The 26,766-nt window shown below is 43.6% G+C and overlaps 1 protein-coding gene across 1 annotated transcript in view; it reads left to right on the plus strand.

The window, feature by feature from the left end:
• Nucleotides 1-26,766, plus strand: part of ARSB (arylsulfatase B) — a 151,990-nt gene that overhangs the window by 50,155 nt on the left and 75,069 nt on the right. The window lies entirely within an intron of this gene.

Consider the following 26,766-nt stretch of genomic DNA (forward strand, 5'->3'; position numbering starts at 1 on the left):
CACCTCAGGCAGTGGTTTGCTGAGCAGGCACTTCCTTGTCTTCCTTGTGAGCATCAGGAACCAGGCGCCATCAGAATGGCAGCAGTTGGGGATTAAAGTGGTACTCTGGTGGAAAACTATTTTTATTTTTTCATATCAACTGGCTCCAGAAAGTTAAACAGATTTGTAAATTTGTAAAAATAAAATCTTAATCCTTCCAGTACTTATCAGCTGCTGTATGGTCCAGGGGAAGTTTAGTTGTTCTTTTCTTTCTGACCTCAGAACTTTCTGCTGACACCTCTGTCTGTTTTAGGAACTGTCCGGAGTAAGAGCAAATCCTCATAGCAAACATCTCCAGACAGTTCCTGACATGGACAGAGGTGTCAGCAGAGAGCACTGTGGTCAGACAGAAAAGAACTAATCAACTTCCTGTGGAGCATACAGCAGCTGATAAGTAAAGAAAGGATTAAGATTTTTTTAAAGAAGTAATGTACAAATTGTGTTAAACTTTCTGGTACCAGTTAATTAAAAAAAAAAAAATCCATGGGAGTACTCCTTTAAAGCAAGTTAGTATTGCATAAAAAAAAAAAGACTTGCCTGACCACTTTTCAAAATTTAAAATAAAATCTCCAGACAACCCCATTTATAACTTTATAGCAGTTGGGGCTTTATTTTTTAAACAGAGCCCCCTAAATAGATACCCTTGAGAGATATAGAATTGAAATTTTTTTGGGAACTTATATATTGCTGACCTATCAATGTCTGATGGGTGGGAGTCAAACACCCATTAAAGGGGTATTCTTGCTATATACATCTTATCCCCTATTCAAAGAATAGGGGATAAGATGTATGATCACAGGGGTCCCGCCGCTGGGGACCTCCGCGATCTCGGTGCAGCCCTCGGCATTCTGTGCCGGGTGCTGCTGTCCGAGATGGGGACGTGACGTCACGGCCACACCCCCTTGTCACGTCAGGCCATGCCCCCTCCATTCATGTCTATGGTAGGGTGTGTTACGGCCGACACGCCCACTCCCATAGACCTGAATGGAGGGTGCGTGGCCGTGACTTCATGTCCCCGTCTCGGAGGCAGCCCCTAGCATAGAATGCCGGGGGCTGCACAGAGATAGCGGCGGGTCCCTGTGATCATACATCTTATCCCCTATCCTTTGGATAGGGGATAAGATGTATAAAGCTGGAATACCCCTTTAATCTACTAATCTGTTGACTGAAGTAGCTGTGGTACCAGATACAGCAACTACGAAATGTACAGATTTGCATCTTTAGGAAAACCTACTGATAGGTAAATTTAGACTGTGAGCCCCAATGGGGGAGTGCGACAAATCTGAGTAAACAGTGTACAGCACTGCAGAATGTGGGCTCACTGTAGAAATAAAGAATAATTATTATTAATAATAAAGATATCACTAATAAATTAAGACTCTGGAGTACCCATATGAACATCGGGGGCCCTTCAATCAGCTGATTAGCTGAATGAATATCGAAGAATAGGCCAGAAAACCCCTTTTAAAATTACAAAAATGTAACTTTTTGCAGTCACTATTAGAGGGAGGTTTGGAAGAAAGTCTGAGTCCTGCTTTGTCCACCCACACAGAATGAATGACTGCTCTCTCTGGATACCGGCTCATTAGAACAGATATCTATTACTGTGAGTGGGGGAAGAAGTACTAATTGGCTTTTACTGGGAGTCCTAGTAGTGTTTACACTGTTTTACATAGAAATACTGAATCAAATAGTAGAAAGCTATTCTGACAGATCACATGAAGAAACTACGGTAAACTAAATGTTGGAATCTTCACTTCATTGAGGCAAATAAGTTCACTAGTGAGTACCGTTAGGTTACCTTTCACCTTAAAGAGGGGTACTACAAAGGAAAAAAAATTCAAATCAACTGGTGCCCGAAAATGCTACAAATTAGTAATTTTACTTCCAGTAATTATTAGCTGCTGTATGCTCCAGAGGAAGTTGTGTAGTTCTTTCCAATCTGAGCACAGTGCTCTCTACTGAGCAAACCTCTCCTGCTCTGGACAGTTCGTGACATGGACAAAGGTGTCAGCAGAGTGCTCTGTGTTCAGACTGGAAAGAACTACACAACTTCCTGTGGAGCATACAGCAGCTGATAAGTACTGGAAGGATAAGGTTTTTATATAGAAGTAATTAACAAATCTGTTTTAAAGGGGGTTATCCAGGAAAAACCTTTTTTTTTTTTTTTTTTTATCTATCAACTGGCTCCAGAAAGTTAAACAGATTTGTAAATTACTTCTATTAAAAAAATCTTAATCCTTTCAGTACTTATGAGCTTCTGAAGTTAAGGTTGTTCTTTTCTGTCTAAGTGCTCTCTGATGAAACGTGTCTCGGGAAACGCCCAGTTTAGAAGAGGTTTGCTATGGGGATTTGCTTCTAAACTGGGCGGTTTCCGAGACAGGTGTCATCAGAGAGCACTTAGACAGAAAAGAACAACCTTAACTTCAGAAGCTCATAAGTACTGAAAGGATTAAGATTTTTTTTAATAGAAGTAATTTACAAATCTGTTTAACTTTCTGGAGCCAGGTGATATATAAAACATTTTTTTTTTCCTGGATAACCCCTTTAACTTTCTGGCACCAGTTGATTTTAGAACATGTTTATCCTCTGGAGTACCCCTTCACTGTGCATACTTTTTACACAATACATTCCAGTTGTGTTGTTTTTCATATGTTTTTTTTTTTTTTTATTGAATTACATTTATTTAAAAAAATTAAAAAATTTAAAAAAAGCATGTGAAACAAAAAAAATGTGGTTTATTTTACAGGGTTTTTTTTGTGTGTTATTTGTTCATTTGTGCGAACCTTCAGGAACTTTTCCCTAGGCTTCAAGTATTTCCGACAGTTCCTTTTTTTTCCCATCAAACTATTTTGTTGACTTACGCTATTTTCTTTTACTAAACTTACGCTGTGACTTTTGTGCTAAGGAGGAGCGTGGTCACGTGCCTCTGGGGGGTATAAAACCCTTTTCTTTTTGAAGCTCATTGCGAACGCAGACCTCGCTCGTTTTGATTGGCTTTTACCATTGTTATTGGAATGGCTGACAGCTGTCTGCCAAACTGTCTACACGGCCTTCCTGTGCTCGCTGCCACTAGGCTTCACAGTGCTATTGTTCACATTTAGCCTCCTTTTTTTTTTTTAAACTTAAAATATTTCCCAGCTGTATCCTGATACGGCAACTGGCAGAGGCTTTAAATTAGCTCCAGATTGCTCTGTTTATTTAGTTCATGATAAGCGACAAAAGACTATAGACTCGCTGCCATGTTGCTCGGAGCAGATGGAGTAAGAGGAAGTCAGAGGTGCTGGAAGCAATGAGGTTGTATTATGAAGATAAACTGTGTGTTCAGTGACAAAATCTGACACATCTTTACTGTGCACAGGCCAGCTGTTGCAATACTACAACTCTCAGCATGCCCGGACAGCCAACGGCTGTCCGGGCCTGCTGGGAGTTGTAGTATTGCAACTTACGGAGGCCCTAGATTAACCTTGTTTCTGACACTATCGGCAAAAGTACAGTACAAAAATAGTGTATTATTGTGTTACCTAGAAATATATCTTATGTTAAATGCTTCTGTGTATAATACACTGCTCAAAAAAAAAATAAAGGGAACACTTAAAGGGGTACTCCGGCCATAATTGATCTTATCCCCTACCCAAAGGATAGGGGATAAGATGTATGATCGCGCGGGTCCCCATCTGTCATTGCACACGCACCTTTGTGAGCTCTCCGCAGTGTGTAACGTGACGATCACGTGGCCGTGATGACCACGCCGCCATCACGCCCCCTCCCATAGACTTTCATTGAGGGGGCGGGGCGTGACGTCACACGGGGGCAGAGTCGTGACGTCACGATACTCCGGCCCCGTGGTTGTCACGCTACACACTCGGAGCCTCATGCGCTGCGGAGAGCTCACAAAGGTGGGTGCGCAATGACAGATTGCAGGGTCCTGAGCGGCGGCACCCCCGCGATCATACATCTTATCCCCTATCATTTGGATAGGGGATAAGATGTATTAGGGCCCGGAGTACCCCTTTAAACAACACAATGTAACTCCAAGTCAATCACACTTCTGTGAAATCACACTGTCCACTCAGGAAGCAACACTGATTGACAATCAATTTCACATGCTGTTGTGCAACTGGATCAGACTACAGGTGGAAATTATAGGCAATTAGCAAGACACCCCCAATAAAGGAGTGGTTCTGCAGGTGGTGACCACAGACCACTTCTTAGTTCCTATACTTCCTGGCTGATGTTTTGTTCATTTGAATGCTGGCGGTGCTTTCACTCTAGAGGTAGCATGAGACAGAGTGTACAACCCATACAAGTGGTTCAGGTAGTGCAGCTCATCCAGGACGGCACATCAATGTGAGCTGTGACAAGAAGGTTTGCTGGGTCTGTCAGCGTAGTGTCCAGAGCATGGAGGCGCTACCAGGAGACAGGCCAGTACATCAGGAGATGTGGAGGAGGCCATAGGAGGACAACAACCCAGCAGCAGGACCGCTACCTCCACTTTTGTGCAAGAAGGAGCAGAAAAAGCACTGCCAGAGCCCGGAAAAATTATCTCCAACAGGCCATAAATGTGCATGTGTCCACTCCAACGGTCAGAAGCAGACTCCATGAGGGTGGTATGAGGGCCCATCATACACAGGTGGGGGTTGTGCTTACAGCCCAACACCATGCAGGACATTTGGTATTTGCCAGAGAACACCAAGATTGGCAAATTCGCCACTGGTGCCCTGTGCTCTTCACAGTTTAACCCGATAACGACCATGGACGAGTATAGACGTCCAGGTTGGCGGGCGTTCCCGCACCTGGACGTCTATACTCGTCCATTCTTCTCGTGGGTGCTGCCCAGTGAACCCACGAGATCGCGGCAGGGACTCAGCTGTATCACACAGCCGGGACCCTGCTGCACTGCCAGGACCGAAGTAAACTTCGGTCCCCGCAGTTTTAACCCTTACAGCCGCGGTCGGAAGTGACCGCGGGCTGTAAGTGTTATGACAGAGGGAGGGAGCTCCCTCTGTCTCCTCTGCAGCACCCCGCATCGCGATCGCGGGGTGCTGTGTGTGGCCGCGGCTGGCCAGGACCTGCCGCACTGCCGGGAGTGAAGTTCACTTCACTCCCGACAGTTTAACTCTTACAGCCGTGGTCAGAAGTGACCGCGCGCTGTAAGGAGTTCTGACAGAGGGAGGGGGCTCCCTCTGTCTCTCCTGCAGCACCCCGCAGCGCGATCACGGGGTGCTGTGTGTGGCCGCACTGTCGGGAGGGAAGTTCACTTCACTCCTGACAGTTTAACCCCTACAGCCGCGGTCAGAAGTGACCGCGCGCTGTAAGGAGTTCTGACAGAGGGAGGGAGCTCCCGCTGTCTCTCCTGCAGCACCCCGCATTGCGATCGCGGGGTGCTGCTGCATACCTGGCCAGCCGGGGGTCCTACAAAGACCCCCAGGTCTGCCCTGGGTATTGCCTGCTAGTGAAATATGCTGCCTGCTAGTGAAAACTGGCAGGCAGCATATAACTGCAATGCTTTGGAATACTAAGTATTCCAAAGCATTAAAAAGTGTAAAAATAAATAAATAAATAAAATAAAAGTGTAAAAATAAATAAAAATGTAATAAAAGTGTAAAAAAAATATATATATTAAAAATACATTTATTAAATTAATCTAATAAAAAAAAAAGTATAATGTGTAGGATCGCATTGGCGGACATCCGCAGCATGTAATATGCTGCGGATGTCCGCCACGTGATCCTACACATTATGCAGCAGTCACAGTAATGAGCTCGCTGCTGCGGCTGGGTAGCTTTGTGTGTCCACTCATAGCAGCGGATTTTCCGCCAGCAGTCATGAGCTGACACACTGAGCTACCCAGCCGCAGCAGTAATGGATATATTCGCCATGAGCGGGTGCTTATTCCCACAACATGGCGGATATATCCATCAGGAGCCTTAACTGTCACAGACAGATGCGTTATACTGCCAGCCGACCAGCCAATAACTTGTAGGGGTGCGGTATATAAATGGGGTCACTTGTGGGGGTGGGGGTACTGTTCTGCCCTGAAAGCCAAATGGCGCTCCTCTCCTTCTGAGTCCTACCACGCGGCCAAGGAACCATATATGGCCAAAGCGGGGGTATTTCCGAACATATAAATAAAATATAAATAAAATATAGGGTGCATTTCTTTCAATATCAGAAGTGATGTACAAAAAATATGCCCCCCAAATGATGCATTTGTGAAAAATTGCAATTTTCGAATTTTTAACACTGACTTTGTAATAATTCCTGCCAAAAAACTATGGTGTTAAAATACTCACTGTACCCCCTAGCGAATACCTTGAGGGGTCTATTTTTTAAAATGGGGTCATTTGGGGGGGTGTTCCTATGTTCTACTACCTTTTTAATTTCTGCAAACCTTGCATAGCACATAAAAAAAGATGTACTTTTCAAATTTTCAAAATTTTCAAAATTTCAAGTTAAATTGTTAGGCTTCTAACTAATTTAAAATGTTAATTAACAACAAAAAAATGACGTCAAAATAAAGTAGACATCTGAAAGTATAAGTTTCATAAACTATTTGGTCAGTAAGCATAAATATATGCAACCAATTAGTGTTAAAATAGCAAAAAATCTAAATTTTTTGTAAAAATGTCATGATTTTTTGCATTGTAAAAAAAAAACTACAACTGATATCGGCTTACTTTTACTATGTACATGAAGGACGACTTGTGACAAAAAAACAATGTCAGAATTATCGTGATTGGCAAAACGTTACCAGAGTTATTCTCTAATAAAGACAGACATCCCCGATTTGAAAAAACAGGCCTGGTCTTTCAGGGGCATACAGGTTTATTTGCATTGGTCCTTAAGGGGTTAAAGTAGGGATTGCCTAATATCGATTTTTTTTTTTTTTTTTTTAGGCCCGATACCGATAATCTGTGACCTTTCAGGCTGATAGCCGATAACTTATACCGATATTCCGGTCTAAGTTATCAGCTACTTTCCCCCACCCGGCCCCACCGAAGCCGCTGCCCGCTTTTGCGGGGCCAGAGACTGCCGCCGCTGCCCGCTTCTCTCCCCCTGCCTGTCCTGGGATCCTCCCTAGTCCAACCACCACCACCGCTGCCCCATTGCCTCCCCTATCCCCGGTTTTATAATTACCTGTTCCCGGGGTCCGCGATACTTCTGGCTCCGTCAGCGTCCTGCGCTGTCACTGTGCGCACTGACGGTGACGTCATGTTGCGGACGTCACTCATCTTTGCGCTGCGCAGCGCAGGATGTCGCAGGAGCCAGAAGTAGCGCGGACCCTGGGAACAGGTAATTATAAAACCGGGAATGGGGCGGCGCTGGTGGTCTCTGGCCGGGGATGGGGGCGGGGCATTATCGGCATATCGGCAAGGTAATTGCCGATAATGTCCAAAATCGTGAATATCGGACGATAATATCGGCCAAACCGATAATTGGTCGATCCGTAGTTTAAAGAAGGTTCACACTGAGCACGTGTGACAGAGTCTGGAGACACGAAGACGTAGAGATTGTTCTGCCTGTTACATCCTCCATCATGGCTGGTTTGGGGGTGGGTCAGTTATGGTGCGGGGTGGCATTTCTTTGGGGGGCCACACAGCCCTCCACGTGCTTGCCAGAGGTAGCCTGACTGCCATTAGGTACCGAGATGAGATCTCTAGACCCCTTGGGAGACCATATGCAAGACAATGCTAGACCTCATGTGGCTGGAGTGTGTCAGCAGTTCCTGCAAGAGGAAGACATTGATGCTATGGACTGGCCCGCCTGTTCCCTCAGGAGACCATCCGCCACCTCATCAGGAGCATGCCAAGGCATTGTAGGGAGGTCATATGGGCACGTGGAGGCCACACATACTACTGAGCCTCATTTTGACTTGTTTTAAGAACTTTACATCAAAGTTGGATCAGCCTGTAGTGTGGTTTTCCACTTTGATTTTGAGTGTGACTCCATATCCAGACCTCCATGGGTTGATAAATTTGATTTCCATTGATAACTTTTGTGTGATTTTGTGGTCAGCACATTCTACTATGTAAAGACGAAAGTATTTCATATGATTAGTTCATTCATTCAGATCTAGGATGTGTTATCTTGGTGTTCCCTTTATTTTTTTAGCAGTGTATATGATAGGAGTAATTCCTTTATTGGCTAACAAGAAAAAATAAATATATCTGCAAGCTTTGGGAGCACAGAGATCCCTTTATCAGTTAAGTTACATTTATGGTAGGGCATCCACAGTGCATTTCACGCTGCAGATGCGCTGTTGGCATTCACAGAGTAGCTGTGTGTGGAAATCTGACACTACGAGCAGACACACAAAACTGGCCGCAGTAGGGAGTTCGCTCTGCCATGGCTCTGTGACTGCTGGCAGCGCATATACAAAGATGTTAGCCAAGTACAGTATATATATATACCTGTCTATGTGGCAGTATTACTAATGTGGAGGTCACTAATAGGACATTTTTATTTGAAGGAGCACTAAAGAATTACTACTACTGTATGGGGCAAAACAAGAAGCACTATTACTGTGTGGTGCACAAATAAATAGATGTCTTGCTGTGTGAGGCACTAATACCATTTGGTGTGCTATGTATTACTATAGGGGCCTGTTCAAGGGAACCTATCTGGCCCCAATACATGTTTTCCATTTTCAGCTATAAACTGATGTCTAAAAGAATACCGTGGTGTGTGGCACTTCCATAAACATTAAACTATTGGTTATACATCTGATAATTTGCCTAGATCCGGCGTAGGGAGCATCATCCACTGCATTCTGTTCAGTTCCAAGCATTTTAAGATGCTGTGCCTGGTTATGTACAACCACTCCAGGTGAGCGTAATGCTCACAGTGCATTTTGTGCATTGTGCTTTCCACCAGGTCTTACTCTATTGGCTGTAAAATGACTGCCCTTACACTAGGACACCCTATCATCACCTGCTCCGTCTAGTTTGCATTGACTACCTCTGTTTCGGTAACTCTTTTTTTTTTTTTCTATGCATGATCACACAATGTAGAAAACATGCCATACCTTATCACAGTATCTGTATAACCATTTCCATTGACTTTCATGACCATACCCACCAAACAGGCACCAACAGTACCTCCACCACTAGAGTCTCCTCCACTGCTTCAGAGACTACAGCCCTGACACCCCTATCAACAACATCAAGAGAAGATAAGGTGTTAAAAGAATTGAAAACTAAATAAAGGATACAGATATATATATATACTGTGTGTATATATATATATATATACTGTATATATATATATATATATATATATATATATATATATATATATATATGTTACATAGTTACATAGTTAGTACGGTCGAAAAAAGACATATGTCCATCAAGTTCAACCAGGGAATTAAGGGGTAGGGGTGTGGGATGGGATTTTATATTTCTTCATAAGCATTAATGTTATTTTGTTCCAGGAATGTATCTAATCCTGTTTTAAAGCTGTTAATTGTTCCTGCTGTGACCAGTTCCTGAGGTAGACCGTTCCATAAATTCACAGTCCTCACGGTAAAGAAGGCGTGTCGCCCCTTTAGACTAAACTTTTTATTCTCCAGACGGAGGGAGTGCCCCCTCGTCCTTTGGGGGGGTTTAACCTGGAACAGTTTTTCTCCATATTTTTTGTATGGGCCATTAATATACTTATACGTTTATCATATCCCCCCTTAAACGTCTCTTCTCAAGACTAAACAATTGTAACTCCTTTAATCGCTCCTCATAGCTAAGATGATCCATGCCCCATATTAGTTTAGTCGCGCGTCTCTGCACCCTTTCCAGCTCCACAGTGTCCCTTTTATGGACAGGTGCCCAAAACTGAACAGCATATTCCAGGTGAGGCCGTACCAATGCTTTATAAAGGGGGAGTATTATGTCCCTGTCCCTTGAGTCCATGCCTCTTTTGATACATGACAATATCCTGCCGGCTTTGGAAGCAGCAGCTTGACATTGCATGCTATTCTGTAGTCTGTGATCTACAAGTACACCCAGATCCTTCTCTACCAGTGACTCTGACAGTTTAATCCCCCTTAGACATACGACGCATGCAGGTTATTAGTACCCAGATGCATAACTTTACATTTATCCACATTGAACCTCATTTGCCAAGTGGATGCCCAGACACTTAGTCTATCCAAGTCATCTTGTAACCTATACACATCCTCTATAGACTGTACCGTGCTACAAAGCTTGGTGTCATCTGCAAAGATAGAAACAGAGCTGTTAATACCATCCTCTATATCATTGATAAATAAATTAAACAACAGCGGTCCCAGTACTGAACCTTGGGGTACACCACTAATAACCGGGGACCAATCAGAGTACGAATCATTGACCACCACTCTCTGGGTACGATCCATGAGCCATTGTTCAATCCAGTTACAAACTAAAATTTCCAAACCCAAAGACCTTAACTTACCTGTCAGACGTCTATGAGGGACAGTATCAAATGCTTTAGCAAAATCCAGAAACACTATATCCACAGCCATTCCTCTGTCAAGGCTTCTACTCACCTCTTCATAAAAGCAAATTAGATTGGTTTGACAACTTCTATCCTTAGTAAACCCATGCTGGCTATCACTTATAATACAATTATCCCCTATGTATTCCTGTATGTAATCCCTTATAAGTCCTTCAAACAATTTACCCACAATGCACGTTAAACTTACCGGTCTATAGTTTCCTGGGGAAGACCTAGAGCCCTTTTTGAAGATTGGCACCACATTCGCCTTGCACCAGTCCCTTGGCACAATACCAGACACCAGAGAATCTCTAAATATCATGAACAGGGGTACAGATATTACTGAACTTACCTCTCTAAGAACTCTTGGGTGCAATCCATCTGGCCCTGGAGATTTGCTTACATTTATATCACTTAACTTACCTTGTACCATCTCTACATTAAGCCAGTTCAGTACATTACATGATGTGTTACCAGCACCGACCTGGCCAATGTCAGCTCCTTTTTCCATAGTGTATACAGAACTAAAGAACCCATTCAGTAGCTCCGCCTTCTCTTGATCGCCTGTGACAACCTCCCCATTATCATTATTAAGGGGTCCTACATGCTCTGTCCTTGTTTTTTTTGCATTTATATATCTAAAAAAATATTTAGGATTAGTTTTGCTTTCTTTGGCCACCTGTCTCTCGTTTTGAATTTTTGCTGTTTTTATTACATTTTTACAGATTTTATTAAACTCCTTGTACTGTTTAAATGTTATAGCTGACCCATCAGATTTGAATTTTTTGAAGGCTATTTTTTTGTTGTTTATTGCTCTTTTAACCTCATTTGTCAGCCATGTAGGATTTAGTTTTAGTCGTTTATATTTGTTCCCCTTTGGTATATATTTAGCTGTATAGTTATTTAGAGTTGATTTAAAGATGTCCCATTTACCTTCTGTATCAGTATTTGAGAACACCTCCCCCCAGTCTATGCCCTGTAGTGCAGCCCTCAACCCAGGGAAGTTTGCCTTTTTAAAGTTATATGTTTTTGCCTTCCCTGTCTGTCTTTGTTTTCTACATTTTAAGTCAAAAGTAACTATATTGTGGTCGCTATTACCAAGGTTTTCCCGCACAGTTACATATATATATATATATATATATATATATATATATATATATAGAGGCTTTATAGTGTAGTAACTTTTGAACTTTCTATTTATACAATTTTGGTCTGGAGGAAGATAATAGCATTTGCCTTTTCCAGATATGATGGTAACAAGAGGCATCTAATTAAATATCACAGCAATAAAATAGTCTATTTACAGCGCAGTAATAACATGGTCATAAAACAGTCTCTAATATTTCTCTATTACATTGATTACAATCTTGGAACAGACACTTCTCCAAGATACTAATTTTGGTACTTGAACGTCTGACGCTCTTGTGTATGTAACACACAGATACGGCCTTCTGTAGCCAAAACATTCAGCGACTGGCAACATATCAAAGGAGAAGTCGTAGCAGTGACTTTACATGAATTTACCAAGTTACTGGAATAGACATTTAAATCACCAGGCTTTTTTGAGTGCATGCTTTAATGAAAGGCCCGGTCCTTCTAGTACCACAGTTCATGGAAAGTTCTTGAAGGTGTCTATGTATAGAATTGGGCTGTATGAAATTTACATGAACAATGAATGTTGTGGCTTCAGAAAGTTTACAGTACTTTTTTAGTGTGTATCCTTCCTCGTGGTTATGTTAACCTGTGGAATCAGGTTTTATATATGTTTGTTCATTGGATAGCTATTCACATTCTGTACAACTAGAATATATTACAATTGAATTGAGTAATTTGGTGAACTGTAGTATTAATAAACTACTAGCAGTTGAGTAGTAGAGGGGGTGTCCTGGCCTTAGTCACTGTCCCAACCTGCAGGAGAGGCTGCCATCAGGAGCGTGGGAGACAGTCAGAAGGCAGCCAGAGGAGGGGCCCCTGCCCGGCAGCCTGCTCCTGTCTAGGGTTCACATGAAATACCTGTGCTGCCACCTGCAGTGCTGGCAGGCAGCCCCAGGCTCCTTGCTGCACCTCCTGTTACCTTTCCTTCTGCTGCACCTACTCTTGTTACTGTAACGTCCCTCCTACTGCTCCTTCTCTCAGTGCTGTCACCCTTCCTCCTATTGCACCTACTGTCACTGCTGTTACCCTTCCTTTTGCAGCATCTCCTGTCACCCTCCTTCCTGCTGCACCTCCTATCACCCTCCCTCCTACTACACCTCCTGTCACCCTTCCTCCTGCTGCTTCTCCTGTCACTGCTGTCATACTACCTCCTGTTCCATTTCTTGTCACCCTCCCTCCTACAGCACCTTCTCTCACTTCTATAACTGTTCTTCTTGCTGCACTTCTCACTGCTGTCACCCTTCCTCCTGCTGCACCTCCTGTCACCCTCCTTTGGCTTCAGCTCCTGTCACTGCTGTCACCCTTCCTCCCAAAAAGTGTGAAAAAAAAAGTTTAAAAAAATGTACCCCCTAATAAAATAAAAACTACCACATTTTCCCATTTCCCATATAAGCCGAGGCCCCTAATTTCACCCCAAAAACCTAGAAAAGTTATTGACTCGACTATAAGCCTAGGGTAGGAAATACATCATCCCCCCCCCATGTCATCATCCCCCCCCCCCGTCATCATCCAGACCCCCGTCATCACCCCGTCATTATCACCCTCATGATTATCACCCTGTCATTATCACCCCGTCATAATGACAGGGTGATAATGACAGGGTGATAATGACAGGGTGATGATGATGAGGGTGATGATCACCGTCGTCATCATCCCCCTCGTCATCATCTCCCTCCTGTCAATCCCTTCGTCATCATCCAGACCCCCCTTTTGTTTTCTACTCACCGGGCCGTCCATCTTCGGCCATCTATGCTGCATGGACCGTCCGATGGGGAGGGTTAGTCGTTCCAGGCTGTCCATCTTTACCGGGAGGCCCTCTTCTCTGCTCCGGGACGGCCACGGACTAGTGACATTGCGATGACGACGACTCGCAGGGACGTCTGTGCGCAGCAGACATCCGTGACGTCCCTGCACATGAACGTCCCTGCGCGGTGGCGTCAATGCAGCGTCACTAGTTCGGGGCCAGCCCGGAGCGGAGAAGAGGCCCGGAACGACTAACCCTCCCCAACGGATGGTCCCTGTAGCCTAGATGGACGAAGATGGACGGCCTGGACCACCCCTCCACTGGTGTATATATAGATATATAATTTTATTTATTTATTTTAGTTCACTCGAGTATAAGCCAAGGGGGAGGTTGTCAGCACGAAAAATCGTGCTGAAAAACTCAGCTTATACTCGAGTATATACGGTAAATTAGCGTATTCCTGATTCCACGCGGTAAAGTAAAAAAAAGTCCCAAAACTGCTGATTTTTTTTTTTTTATCATATTCCAGAAAAAAATAATAATAATAAAAAAACTATCAAAAGATCGTTACCACGCAAAAGTGGTATGAATAAAAACTACAACTCACAGCACAAAAATAAATTCGGGCTCTTTGCTGTTTTTTTTTTTTTGCTTTTTGCTAACTAAATTTAATGAAAAACTGTTCACCCATACTAAACCTAGTACATTGGGTTATAGTGTGGGTGGGCAGGAAACCAATGAGGGGTTACTGACTCCAATACGTGCCTTCACTCCAGAGATTTGTCACTCCTGAAGATCGCCTTCCATCTTCTGTGAATTGCGCACAGGAGGTGGGCCCACCAGTTCAATTTGAATATTCATTGTTGCGGGTCACATGAACGCTAAGTCGGTGCAGTGCTCACATGACCTGCGACAATGACTATTCATATTGATCCGGCAGGCCCGTCTCCTGCGCATAATTCATGGAAGATGGAAGTCAATCTTTGGAGGGACAGATCTCCGGAGTGCAGGTATGTATTTAACCCCTCATCGGTCTCCTGTTCACCCACACTATAACACAGTGTATTGGGTTTAGTGTAGGTGAACAGATGACCGTTTTCCTTTTAAAGCAAATTAATGAGCTTTATTAGCTAATTGTGGACTGAACCAATGCACAGTTACTACCCACAGTAATTAATTGATCCAACACAGCAGCGCATAATTTTATAAGTAGAAAGGCGGGAGGACAAATACTAACAGTAGAGGGGCATTGCGGCCTTAGGCTTGGTCTCTTTGACAGGATTCGCAGGTATCATTTGTATCCTCTTACTGAAGGCTATATTACAGTGTCTTTAGTTTCATATGCACTTTAACTTAGAATTCCTTAATAGGATATGTGACGAGAGTTTTTCTAAACTGGACAATTCCTTTAGGGGAAAGCAGTTGAGATACATATTCAGGATAATGGTCCAGATAAAGACTGTTCCAAACTTTTCTTTTCAATCTCATGAGTCTGAAATAGTTTGTGTCCTTTTCAGCACTTAGAGCACACATGATGTCTTACTACGTCCAAGACTAAAATAGAAGAGAATACATCATGAATAAGAAGCAATTACAAACAGCCAAAACATTGCAAACTTAGTTTATTGTACATATTATAGATGGGAAAGCTTTGGCACTATACTGCAATGTAGAACAGCTGAGGTTTGTCACATGCGGATGATTGAGATTTTCCTTCTGTGTTTAATAAAAAGACTTGGTATAACAGTATGCAGTGGAAAACAAAGGTTAGTTCTGACACTTTTATCATGGAGGTTGTGAAGTTGGGCTTTAAAGGGGTACTCCGGCCCCAAGACATCTTATCCCCTATCGAAAGGAGAAGGGATAAGATGTCTGATCACGGGGGTCTCGCTGCTGGGGACCCCCGCAATCTAGCATGCAGCGCTCACCTGTGAGCACTGCACGAAGCTTTGGAGGCTCTCAGTCTTATGCCTCCCGACCACCAGGATGGAGTATCGTGATGTCACAACTCCGCCCTGTGTGATGTCACGCCCCGCCTCCTCAATGCAAGTCTATGGGAGGGGGCGTGGCGGCATCACACAGGGCGGAGTTGTGACGTCTCGATACTCCATCCTCGTGGTCGGGAGGCATAAGACTGAGAGCTGGGCTTCTGGCAGTACTTACAGGTGGGTGCTGCATGCTAGATTGCGGGGGTCCCCAGCGGTGGGATCCCTGCGATCAGACATCTTATCCCCTATTCTTTGGATAGGGGATAAGATGTCTTGGGGCCGGAGTACCCCTTTAAGGTCGTCTAAATGACTCGAGTCACTTTTTGAAGCTGCAATTTCACTAAGGTCCAAACAGCTACATGGGCGAGAATGCAGGTCCTTGATGCATTGATCAAGTGTCTCATGTTAGATATTTATTACTGGGGCATCGCAGTGATACAGGAAGTAGAGGGCAGGGGAGAAGGGGATGTAAAAGGTCTGTGAGCAAGGAAGATAATCTTCATACTTTCCTCCACAACGCCCTCCATAAAAAGTTATGTTGAATAGCGGCTTCACCTCCACACCCCCTCTATACTTGAGAAAGGAGCGGTAGGGTATTATCTGATTAAGGCAGGAGGGCACTCTGTACCATCTTGATAACATTTTGCATCCCATCTCCTGGAGATGATCCGAGAAAAGGACAAAACAATGTTAACCTCTGCGAGTTAGAGAAAGAAACATTCAAACCTCATGTGCAATTGGATATGAAAGAGGAGGAAGCCATATTTACATTTACTAGAAACCCCATTTGATGTATATTGGTTCTTATTTTTAAAGGGCCACAAATTACACTGATAATATTGACTGTATCCATTAACAACTTTGTCAGCTTACACTACAGTATGTTAGGCATACCCCAAAATTGTATGTATGTGTCAATCCCTTCTCACAGCAGTTATTCGTCTCAGCCAGGCCCTAGAATAGGGAAAAAAAATGTAAAAGGTCCCTCTCTAGGCGCTGCTTCTCCCCACAGATTCACTCAGAGTAGAAAGTCATGTAAATGAATCTTTTATTGACCAATGACGCGTTTCGGGTATTAACCCTTCCCCAGATGCCAATCTGAGGAAGGGTTGATACCCGAAACGCGTTTCTACTCTGAGCGAATCTGTGGGGAGAAGCAGCGCCTAGAGAGGGACCTTTTACATTAGTTTCCTGTACTACTTGTGGACAGTCCTGCAACTGTCTCCACATCCCTACGGCATCGCAGCACTCCCGGTATTCCTTCACACCGTTGCACCCAATTTATTGGGGCTATATGCGCATCTTTATTGTGCTCAAGGTGAGCACAATTCCAGCACTTTAAAACCTTAATTGGTATATTGGGATAATGCACTAGGCGCCTTGTGTGGTTCTTTTTGTCTCCTTTCTCCATAGGCTCTAGAATAGGATAGTGTTTCAAATGTTGGGGCAGATGAATATGGCTTCTTTTATGGCACCGGAGTCATTAAAAACACACCAAAAAAAACCTTATACCCAATGTTAGTCTGGCTTTACAAGAGCACAACAAAGAGATCTAGAACAAAGCACATTTGTTGCATTTGAAATTTAGAAATATTAGATTTATATTGTTTTGTTGTATTGTATACAAATACTTCTGCCCTTGTTCCCATGACAACACTTCCATGTGCTTTAAGGCCATGTTCCCACAGATTTTTTTTTAATAAATTTTTTGGACCTGTAAAATGTCATTTTACAGCTCAAAACCATTTTTTTCACTGAACCCACACACATTAAAGGAAAACGGGCACCCGTTCACCCACACTAAACCCAATACACCGGGTTATAGTGCGGGTGAACAGGACACCAATGCGGGCTCTCTGACTAATATACATACCTTCAGTCCGGCGCCCAGTCCCTCTGAAGATCAGCATTTTTTTGGGCTGAATCGCGTGCTGGAGACGGGCCCGCCGGTTGAATTTGAATATTTTTGGTCGCTGGTCACGTGAGCGTTGATATGGAGTGATATGAAGGACCTTGCATGTCCATAACCGCCATGATACAAGTGTCAGAACGAATCCATTTTTTTCTTTCGTATTTGACTGCATATTGTGATACCAAGTCTTTATATTATCCACAGAAGTAAAATCTCAATCATTCAAATGCGACAAACCTCAGCTGTTCTACATTGCAGTTCATGACAAAGATTTCCCAGCTTTAATATTTACAATAAACTAAATTTGTTATGTTTTGACTGTTTTTGTAATTGCTTCTCGTTCATGATGTAACTCTGGAGATATTTACTTCTATTTTAGTCTTGGACATAGTAAGAGAAGTAGTAAGTGCTGGAAAGGACATGTAAATTAGTCAGAGAGCCCGCATCGGTCTCCTGCTCACCCGCAATATAACCGGATATATTGGGTTAATGTGGGTGAACGGTTTCCTTTTAACCCCTTAAGGACACAGCCCAATATGACCTTAAGGACCAGAGCATTTTTTGCACATCTGACCGCTGTCAATTTAAGCATTATTAACTCTGGGATGCTCTTCCTAATCATTCTGATTCCGAGATTGTTTTTTCCGTGACTTTTTCTACTATATTAGTGGTAAATTTTCGTCGATATTTGCATAATTTTCAAAATCTCATAAAAAATTTAGCATTTTTCTAACTTTGAAGCTCTCTGCTTGCAAGGAAAATGGACATTCCAAATAAATTTTACATTGATTCACATATGCAATATGTCTACTTTATGTTTGCATTATAGAGTTGACATGTTTTTACGTTTGTAAGACATCAGAGGGCTTCAAAGTTCAGCAATTTTCTAATTTTTCACTAAATTTTCAAAATAGGAATTTTTCAGGGATCAGTTCAGTTTTGAAGGGGATTTGAGGGGCCTTCATGTTAGAAATACCCCATAAATGACCCCATTATAAAAAAAAACTGCACCCCTCAAAGTATTCAAAATGACATTCAGAAAGTTTCAAGGTGTTTCACAGGAATAGCAGGAAAGTGAAGGCTAAAATTCAAAATCTTTAGTTTTTTACACTCGTTTGTTCTTGTAGATCCAGTTTTTGAATTTTTATAAGGGGTAAAAGGAGAAAACGCCCCCCAAAATTTGTAACCCAATTTCTCGCGAGTAAGGAAATACCTCATATGTGGATGTTAATGCTCTATGTGTGCTCTAGAGGGCTCAGAAGGGAAGGAGTGACAATGGGATTTTGGAGAGTGAATTTTGCTGAAATGGTTTTTTGGGAGCATGTCACATTTAGGAAGCCCCTATGGGGCCATAACAGCAAAAAAAAAAAAAAAAAAAAAAAAAAAAACACATACTATTTTGGAAACTACACCCCTCAAGGAAAGTAACAAGGGGTCCAGTGAGCCTTAAAGGAGTACTCTGGTGCAGCGTATTCCTGCTCCGTCCTGCCCGGGCTGCAAAATAAATGAAAATAAACAATCACTCACCTCCCTGGGTTCCCGCGGAGCGCCACTACAGCTGATCGGTCCTCTGGTCCATCCTCTTCATACTTCCGTGTGTAACAAAGCGTCACATGGCGCTCAGCCTATTATGGGCCGAGGCAGAACATCACGGCGGCCGGCGATAGGCTGAGCGCCATGTGACGCTTTGTTACACACGGAAGTATGAAGAGGTTGGACCGGAGGACCGATCAGCTGTAGTAGCGCTCCGCGGGAACCCAGGAAGGTGAGTGATGGTTTATTTTCATTTATTTTGCAGCCCGGGCAGGACAGAGCAGGAATACTCTGCACCCCACAGGTGTTTGACGACTTTTCGGTAAAGTCGGATGTGTAAATGAAATATATATTTTTTTTCACTAAAATGCATTTTTTCCTCCAAATTTACCATTTTTACAAGAAGTAATAGAAGAAATGGGGTTACAAATTTTGGGGGGCGTTTTCTCCTGAGTATGGAAATACCCCATATGTGGACGTCATGTGCTCTGCTGGGGCACAACAATGCTCAGAAGAGAAGGAGTTTATTTTTATTTTACTATTTGGGAAACTACACCCCTCAAGGAACGTAACAAGGGGTACAGTGAGTCTTAACACCCCACAGGTGTTTGACAAATGTTCATTAAAGTGGGATGTGAAAATAAAAATTTAATTTTTTACACGAAAATGCTGGGGTTACCCCAAATTTTTCATTTTCACAAGTGGTAACAGGAGAAAATGTTTCCCACAATTTGTAAATACATTTCTTCGGAATAAGGACTTACCTCATATTTGGATGTTAACTGCTCTGCGGGTGCGCATCCAGCTTTTGGAGAATTTTGCTGGAATCGGTCAGGGGCCTTGAGCATTTACATAGCTAACATAGAGCCAGAACAGCGCCCCCCCCCCCCCCTCAAGTGCCATCATTTTGGAAAATAGACCCCTCAAGGAACGTAACAAGGGGTACAGTGAGTATTTACACCTCACAGGTGTTTTGAACAGTGGGCCATAAAATGACAAAATACTTTTGTTTGTTTTTTTTCACAAAAATTGCACAAAGGGTAATAAGAGAAAATTCCCCCCAAATTTTGTAACCCCATTGCTTTTGAGTATGGAAATACCCCATATGTGGACATAAAATGCTGTGCGGGCGCACTACAGAGCTCAGGAGTCATAGAGCTATTTTTGCATTTGAGGCCTATGACATATAAGTAGCTGACGGTTACATACATTCAGCGGAAAATAACAAAATGAAACACCCACATGTGACCCTATTACAGACAGTACCTCCCCCCCCCCCCCCCCCCCCTGGGGAAGGTGTATAGGGGGGGGGACTTGACATTTGGAATGGACAGATGTTCCCGAAATGTATTTTCCAGGAATGGATGAAGTGTACTAGGGGGAAAATGAAAATTACAATTTTGCTACCGATATGGCAGTTATGTTCCCAGAATGATGACCCAGAGCATAGCCAAAAGTTAAAATATGCCCGCCCCAAACCCTATGCTCTGAATCATCATTCTGGGAATGTGATGTGTGTGGCCGCCCCTAACCTGTTGCCTCAAATGCATATACTGTTCAGGTGTAGAGAGAGCGCTGCGCATTTGAGGACATAACCCCCCACCCCGATGATAGTGACTCAGTTACCCATGACCCTTTTTTTTTTTTTTTTTTTTTTTAATACCCCCAGAGGTCTTATCGTTTTTTTTTCAGGTTTTTTTTTGGGCAATTTAGTGGTTTATTGGGTTAAAATTTGGAATGTACTTTGGACTTGGTACATTGGGGTCAAATTATGGGAAATTAAAATGAATAGGGAAAATGTACTACTCCATGGAAGTGTGATACTCTCTGAAGCAGTTTTTAATGCAGAGGCCCGGATGATCAGGGCAAGTGTCACTGAGTGGTGGTGTCCTTCCGTATACCCCTCCTGTTACACACTCTGCATTTTTTATGGGATTGTCCTTTCTTTCCAGTGTGGGGAACCTCACCTGGAAAGTGCTGGCCTGGGACAATCCTGGCACCTATAACTCCAGTTCCTTGGGAACTCTGGCTTGCTCTTTCCTGGCCACCAAAGATCAGGACCTTTAGGACTTCTTGGAACTGGAGGAATGTCCCTGTGTTGCCAGCATACTGGGACAGTACAAAAGAGTTTTACATAGCGACCTGTACCAAGTAGACCACAACTTTTTGTACCATACCCGTGTTTCCCGCATGGCAATGTATGGCTTGAGGACTTGATCAGAGAAATCAACTCCCCCCATATACCGATTGTAGTCCAGAATACAATCGGGCTTGAGGACCGTTGTTGTGGTACCTCGCACAGGGACAGGTGAGCTGCTTTTACCATGAATTGTGGTCAGCATAAGGACATCCCTCTTATCCTTATACCTGACCAGCAGCAGGTTTTCATGGGTAAGGGCACGGGACTCACCCTTGGGCATAGGTTTCTGCAGAAAATTTTGTGGGAGGCCTCTCTGGTTCTTCCGCACGGTCCCACAAGCGGACGTGGATCTGTTGGCAAGGGATGTGAACAGAGAGATGCTGGTATAAAAGTTGTCCACGTAAACGTGGTAACCCTTATCCAGCAATGGGGGCATAAGGTCCCAAACGAGTTTCCCGCTAACACCCAGAGTGGGGGACATGCTGGGGGTTTAATACGGGAATCCCGTCCCTCATATACTCTAAACTTGTAAGTGTACCCGGAGGTACTCTCACAAAGTTTGTAGTTTCATGCCATACCGCACCCGCTTCGAGGGAATATACTGGCGGAAGATGAGTCTCCCCTTAAAAATAAGAGACTCCTCTACAGAGAGTTCCCTGAGGGGTTCGTAGGCCTCAAAAAATTTGGCCCCAAAGTGATCTATGACCTACCTCACTTTGTAAAGCCGGTCATAGGCAGGATCACTTCAGGGGGACATGCCGCATAATCAGTGTAATGTAGGCATTTCCGAATGGCCTCGAACCGTCCCTTTGTCATGGCCATTCTGTAGTGTGGGGTCTGATAGAGGACGTCCCCACTCCAGTACTGCCTGACACTGGGTTTTTCGACTAGGCCCATATGCAGCACGAGGTCCCAAAATGTCCTAATTTCAGCTGCATTGTACCATCCATTGGGCCCAGTCAAAAACGAATCTGGGTGGTTGGCAATGAACTCTTGGGCATACAAGTTTGCTTGCTCCACCATAAGATTAACAAAGTAGTCACTGAAATAAAAGGGGATGTGTGCGGGTGGGGTGGGGGGGGGGGGAGTGTGTATGTGTGTGCCTGGGTGCAAACTATATAACACGTGTGTGATTATAAGTCAACAGAAAAAGAAAAACTCTGCGGCCCCCCCCCCCCCCCAAAAAAAGGGTGGCATATCTCAGTGCCCTTTTTATCACCTTCACCTACCTTTCCTTCACTTTGTCTGTGTACTAACGGTGGCAGGAGGCCACTTTCTCTGTTCTGAGGAGCACAGATCTTCACTGAGGGGGGTCCCTGGCACCTTCTCTCAGCTCTGCCCGCTGACTGAGATCGGTGGGCTGGCAGAGCTGAGAGAAGGGGACAGTAACCCCTCCTTTGCCGGATGCTATTGTTCGGACGATCGTCTGATCAATAGCAGCGCTCCTGGGGAGGTGACATGATCGCCACCTTCACCCAGCAACAGGAGGTCATTGGCGGCATATAGTACACTGTCAATCACCTTCTAAACCCGGGTCAACGGGTCACACGTTACCCGTATGACCGGAATTGCCGCAAATCGGCGGTGTGAATTCATGCCGGTTTGATCGCCGACATGATGGGGTCTCAGGACCCCTCAGGTGTTGTTATGGGATGCCTGCTGAAGTATTTCAGCAGGCATCCCGGTCCGGTCCCCACCCGGCGAGCAGCGGGACCCAGAATTCCCACGGGTGTACAGGTACGCTCTGGGTCCTTAAGTGGTTAAAGGGGTACTCTGGTGGAAAATAAACATTTTTGTTTTTGTTTTTCAAATCAACTGGTGCCAGAAAGTTATACAGATTTGTAAATTACTTCTATTAAAAAATCTTAATCCTTCCAGTACTTATCAGCTGCTATTTACTCCAGAGGAAGTTGTTTAGTTCTTTCCAGCCTGACCACAGTGCTCTCTGCTACCACCTCTGTCCATGTCAGGAACTGTCCGGAGAGGTTTGCTATGGGGATTTGCTGCTACTCTGGACTGTTTCTGACATGACAGAGGTGTCAGCGGAGAGCACTGTGGTCAGATAGAAAAGAACAACTCAACTTTCTCTGTAGTATAAGCAGCTGATAAGTACCGGAAGAATTGAGATTTTTAATAGAAGTAATTTACAAATTTGTTTAACTTTCTGGAGCCAGTTGATATTAAAAAAATAGTTTCCACCAGAGTACCCCTTTAACTTTACAGCTGTTATTGTTATGGCTGTTAAAATGTATTGTTAGGCCCCTTTTTTTCAGCTATTTACAGTCCAAGCTAAAACTATTTTTAGGTCCATTTTGGTGCATATCTAGGCTAAAAGTACAGCCAATAGCCATCAGGCAAAGTAACAAAATGCAAAAAAAAAATTGTGTTTTTTAAATGAATTTTTTATAGGTGGGGATGAAATTATAGCTTAAAAATTGTGTGTGCACATAGTCTTAATGTTTTTTCAGTGTGCATAGTTCTAGTCCAAGTTAATATTTGGATGACACTATTGTAGTGCTTAGGGGAGAGCACACCTGGCATAGTGAAACCACTTGAAGCTGTAGGTACTGCTAAGGTCAGACAAATTGGTTGCAACCCACATGCTCTTCAGACTCTGAGACTATGTTCACACAATGGAATTTCTGTTCGAATTTCTGCCTTGGAATTTTAGCAGCAGCAGAGTCCCATTGTTTTTACTAGGATTCTGTTGGGCTGTGCATTTCCGGGCGGTCCCAGCATCAGCATGTTCTTCCGGCGCTCCGCTGTCAGGGGAATGCCTGCATGGATATTTTTCCCGTGTGAACATAGCCTAAAGAAGGGACTGACGAACCCCAGCATAGTCCAGCACGTATTTAGAAACACTATAACATAGGACAATACACTGTGATGTATAATGTATCTGGGGCTCATTTCTATCCAGCTGGATCTTTCCTGTATCTTTCTTAGGAGGAGATTGGTCTCTTTTGCTTAATTTTGTGGAATTTACCCTGCACACGAAAGCCCTAATAATGTGGTATTCCTGGAATGATTAGAGAGAACCATCCATCCTCTGTCCTTTTACATATGGATGTACAATCCTATAATTATCCTCCATGGAAAATGAGAATGTCACTGATCCATATGAACGTCATGGCTCATTGAAAAACCTTGTTCTCCATAGTAAATATAAGTGTGTGTTATTCTCCCCCACAGGCAGGACCCTCTCTCCCTCAGTCTATCATTTACTGTTTTATGTTCATTGTACTTGCGCTTGTGTTTTAATGTGTATTTTAATCCCTTACAATATAATGTAATCCCTTTTTTCAATGTAGCCTTTTATGATAAATATTTTCTGTGTACGTACTATAATAAAATGTGTATAATTTAACCGTGCTATAAAGGTTATAAGAAATGTATATGAATCCATATTTTTTTTACATTTTATTCCAGGTTTATCAAGAAGAAATTACACACAAACCTAGAACTAAAAATAACATTTCAATTAAAGGATAGGACGTAAGATGGCAACTCAATCATCCGCGCACAGAGTGAACTTCACTCTGTGCCGGATGACTGGCGACTACAGCCGCCATGCCCCCTCCATTCATGTCTATGGGAGGAGGCGTGATGGCTACTACGTAGCCATCACGCCTCCTCCCATAGACATGAATGGATGGGGCGTGGTGTGATGTGACGAACGCCGAAGCTCCAAGCTTCCGTGTTCCGGACGCCACTGCTGCAGGCCCGGAGATCGCGGGGGTCCCCAGTGGTGGGACCCCCTCGATCAGATGTTTTTCGTCAGAGTACCCTTTTAAAGGGGTTATCCAGGAAAATACTTTTTTTTTTTATATATCAACTGGCTCCAGAAAGTTAAACAGATTTGTAAATTACTTCCATTAAAAAATCTTAATCCTTTCAGTACTTATGAGCTTCTGAAGTTAAGGTTGTTCTTTTCTGTCTAAGTGCTCTCTGATGACACGTGTCTCGGGAACCGCCCAATTTAGAAGAGGTTTGCTATGGGGATTTGCTTCTAAACTGGGCGGTTCCCGAGACATGTGTCATCAGAGAGCACTTAGACAGAAAAGAACAACCTTAACTTCAGAAGCTCATAAGTACTGAAAGGATTAAGATTTTTTTAATAGAAGTAATTTACAAATCTGTTTAACTTTCTGGAGCCAGTTGATATATAAAAAAAAGTTTTTTCCTGGATAACCCCTTTAAGTAAACACATACAATAAAGATATGCATTGACCTAAAAGAAGGATAGTATCTCCATTTTAAATGAACCTGTCATATTGAAAAGGCAGTCAAGTAGGCGGTCCTAGTCAGCGACCTATGTGTGCATACAGCAAGCTATCAGTCACAAAGTAGGAACGCCCACTTATTGCAAAATGATGCTGGCCATTTTTTGGACATTTTAATCTTTAATAAAAGTAACATTTTAGTGTTTTTTTTTTTTTTTGGTGGTGATATTATTGCAGAATGAGCAGAGGTTTACATAAAATGAATTTAAGGGCCCATACACGCAATAGAATTTCCACCCGGTGTATTCTGTGGGATTCTGCTGCACTGTGCACACTGGACATTTACATTTCCAGACTCCGCCAAAAGAATGCAGATGTTCATTCTTTTGGCTGAATACCTGCATTGCTGTCAATGGGGACGGCGCATGTCAATACAGTCATAGCACATAGCCTACTACACACGGAGTGTCTGCCCGAAATTTCTCCAGCCAGATATTTCATAGTGTACACATAGCCTAAAGCAGCAGTCTTCAGTAAAAATATTTTTTTCTTCCTGGTAGTAACATGCTATTGTTAAAAAGAGGCGCGGCATAACAGAAAAGGACTTGTAGCCCACACTGCAGTAGTCGTGGGATGTGGGCAGTCACAACCAGGTCACATGGACAAGCAACGGGACCTGGGAAAATAAATGGCCCAGCAGGAAGAGCATTAGTAACTACAGTATTTTTTCTGCCCAACAGTACCAAAATTCTGCAGTAGAGCTTGTTCACACAAGCATATCTTATTTCATACTCTCAGCTTGTTTCCGGCTGTGAGTTTGAAATTGGCGGGCTGTCCGCAGCAGATTTTTGGCAGCAAAGTCTCCACTGTTGAAAACCCGCCGCAGACCGTATTGACTTCAATGGGAGACACGCTACGAGTTCGAAAGCAAACACGCTCATGTGAACTCACCCTTCGTATATGCTGCGGATGCGCCGCTGGCAGTTGGAAGCTCGCTCTGCAGTCGCTCGGTGACTGCAGGCAACGGGCGCATCCACAGCATTAATTATGCTGCAGATGCGCCTTGTGTGACCCTACCCACAAAGGAGCTCTCTGTTGAAAATGAACTTATCCCCTATCCGCAGGGCAGGGGTAAGTAGCTGATCACGGGGGTTCTGGCCGCTGGGGCCCACCACAATTACCGGGACGGGACCCTGGGACTTAGTGAGTAGCGCATGTTTCAGTCGGCATGCACTCCATTCATTCCTATGTAAGCGCTGAAAAGACCTGAGTACAGTTCTGGGGCATCATCGGAGCTCCCATGGAAATGAATGGAGCGCATGCTGTCTACCGGTAAAAGACACGCACTCCTCACTGAGAGCGCCGGGGTCCCGTCCCAGCTATCGCAGGGGGTTCCAGCAGTTGGATAGGGGATAAGTTAGTTTAAGCCAGAGTACTCCTTCAAAGGGATAGCCCTGAGAACTGAACTTTTCAGACACTTATTTCCTATTCACAGATGGGGAATAAGTGTCTGATCATGGAGGATCTGACTGCTGTAAACCCCCCCCTCTGCAATCTTC

The sequence above is a fragment of the Hyla sarda genome, chromosome 1 (genome assembly GCF_029499605.1).
Source record: "Hyla sarda isolate aHylSar1 chromosome 1, aHylSar1.hap1, whole genome shotgun sequence".
Taxonomy (NCBI): Eukaryota; Metazoa; Chordata; class Amphibia; order Anura; family Hylidae; genus Hyla; species Hyla sarda.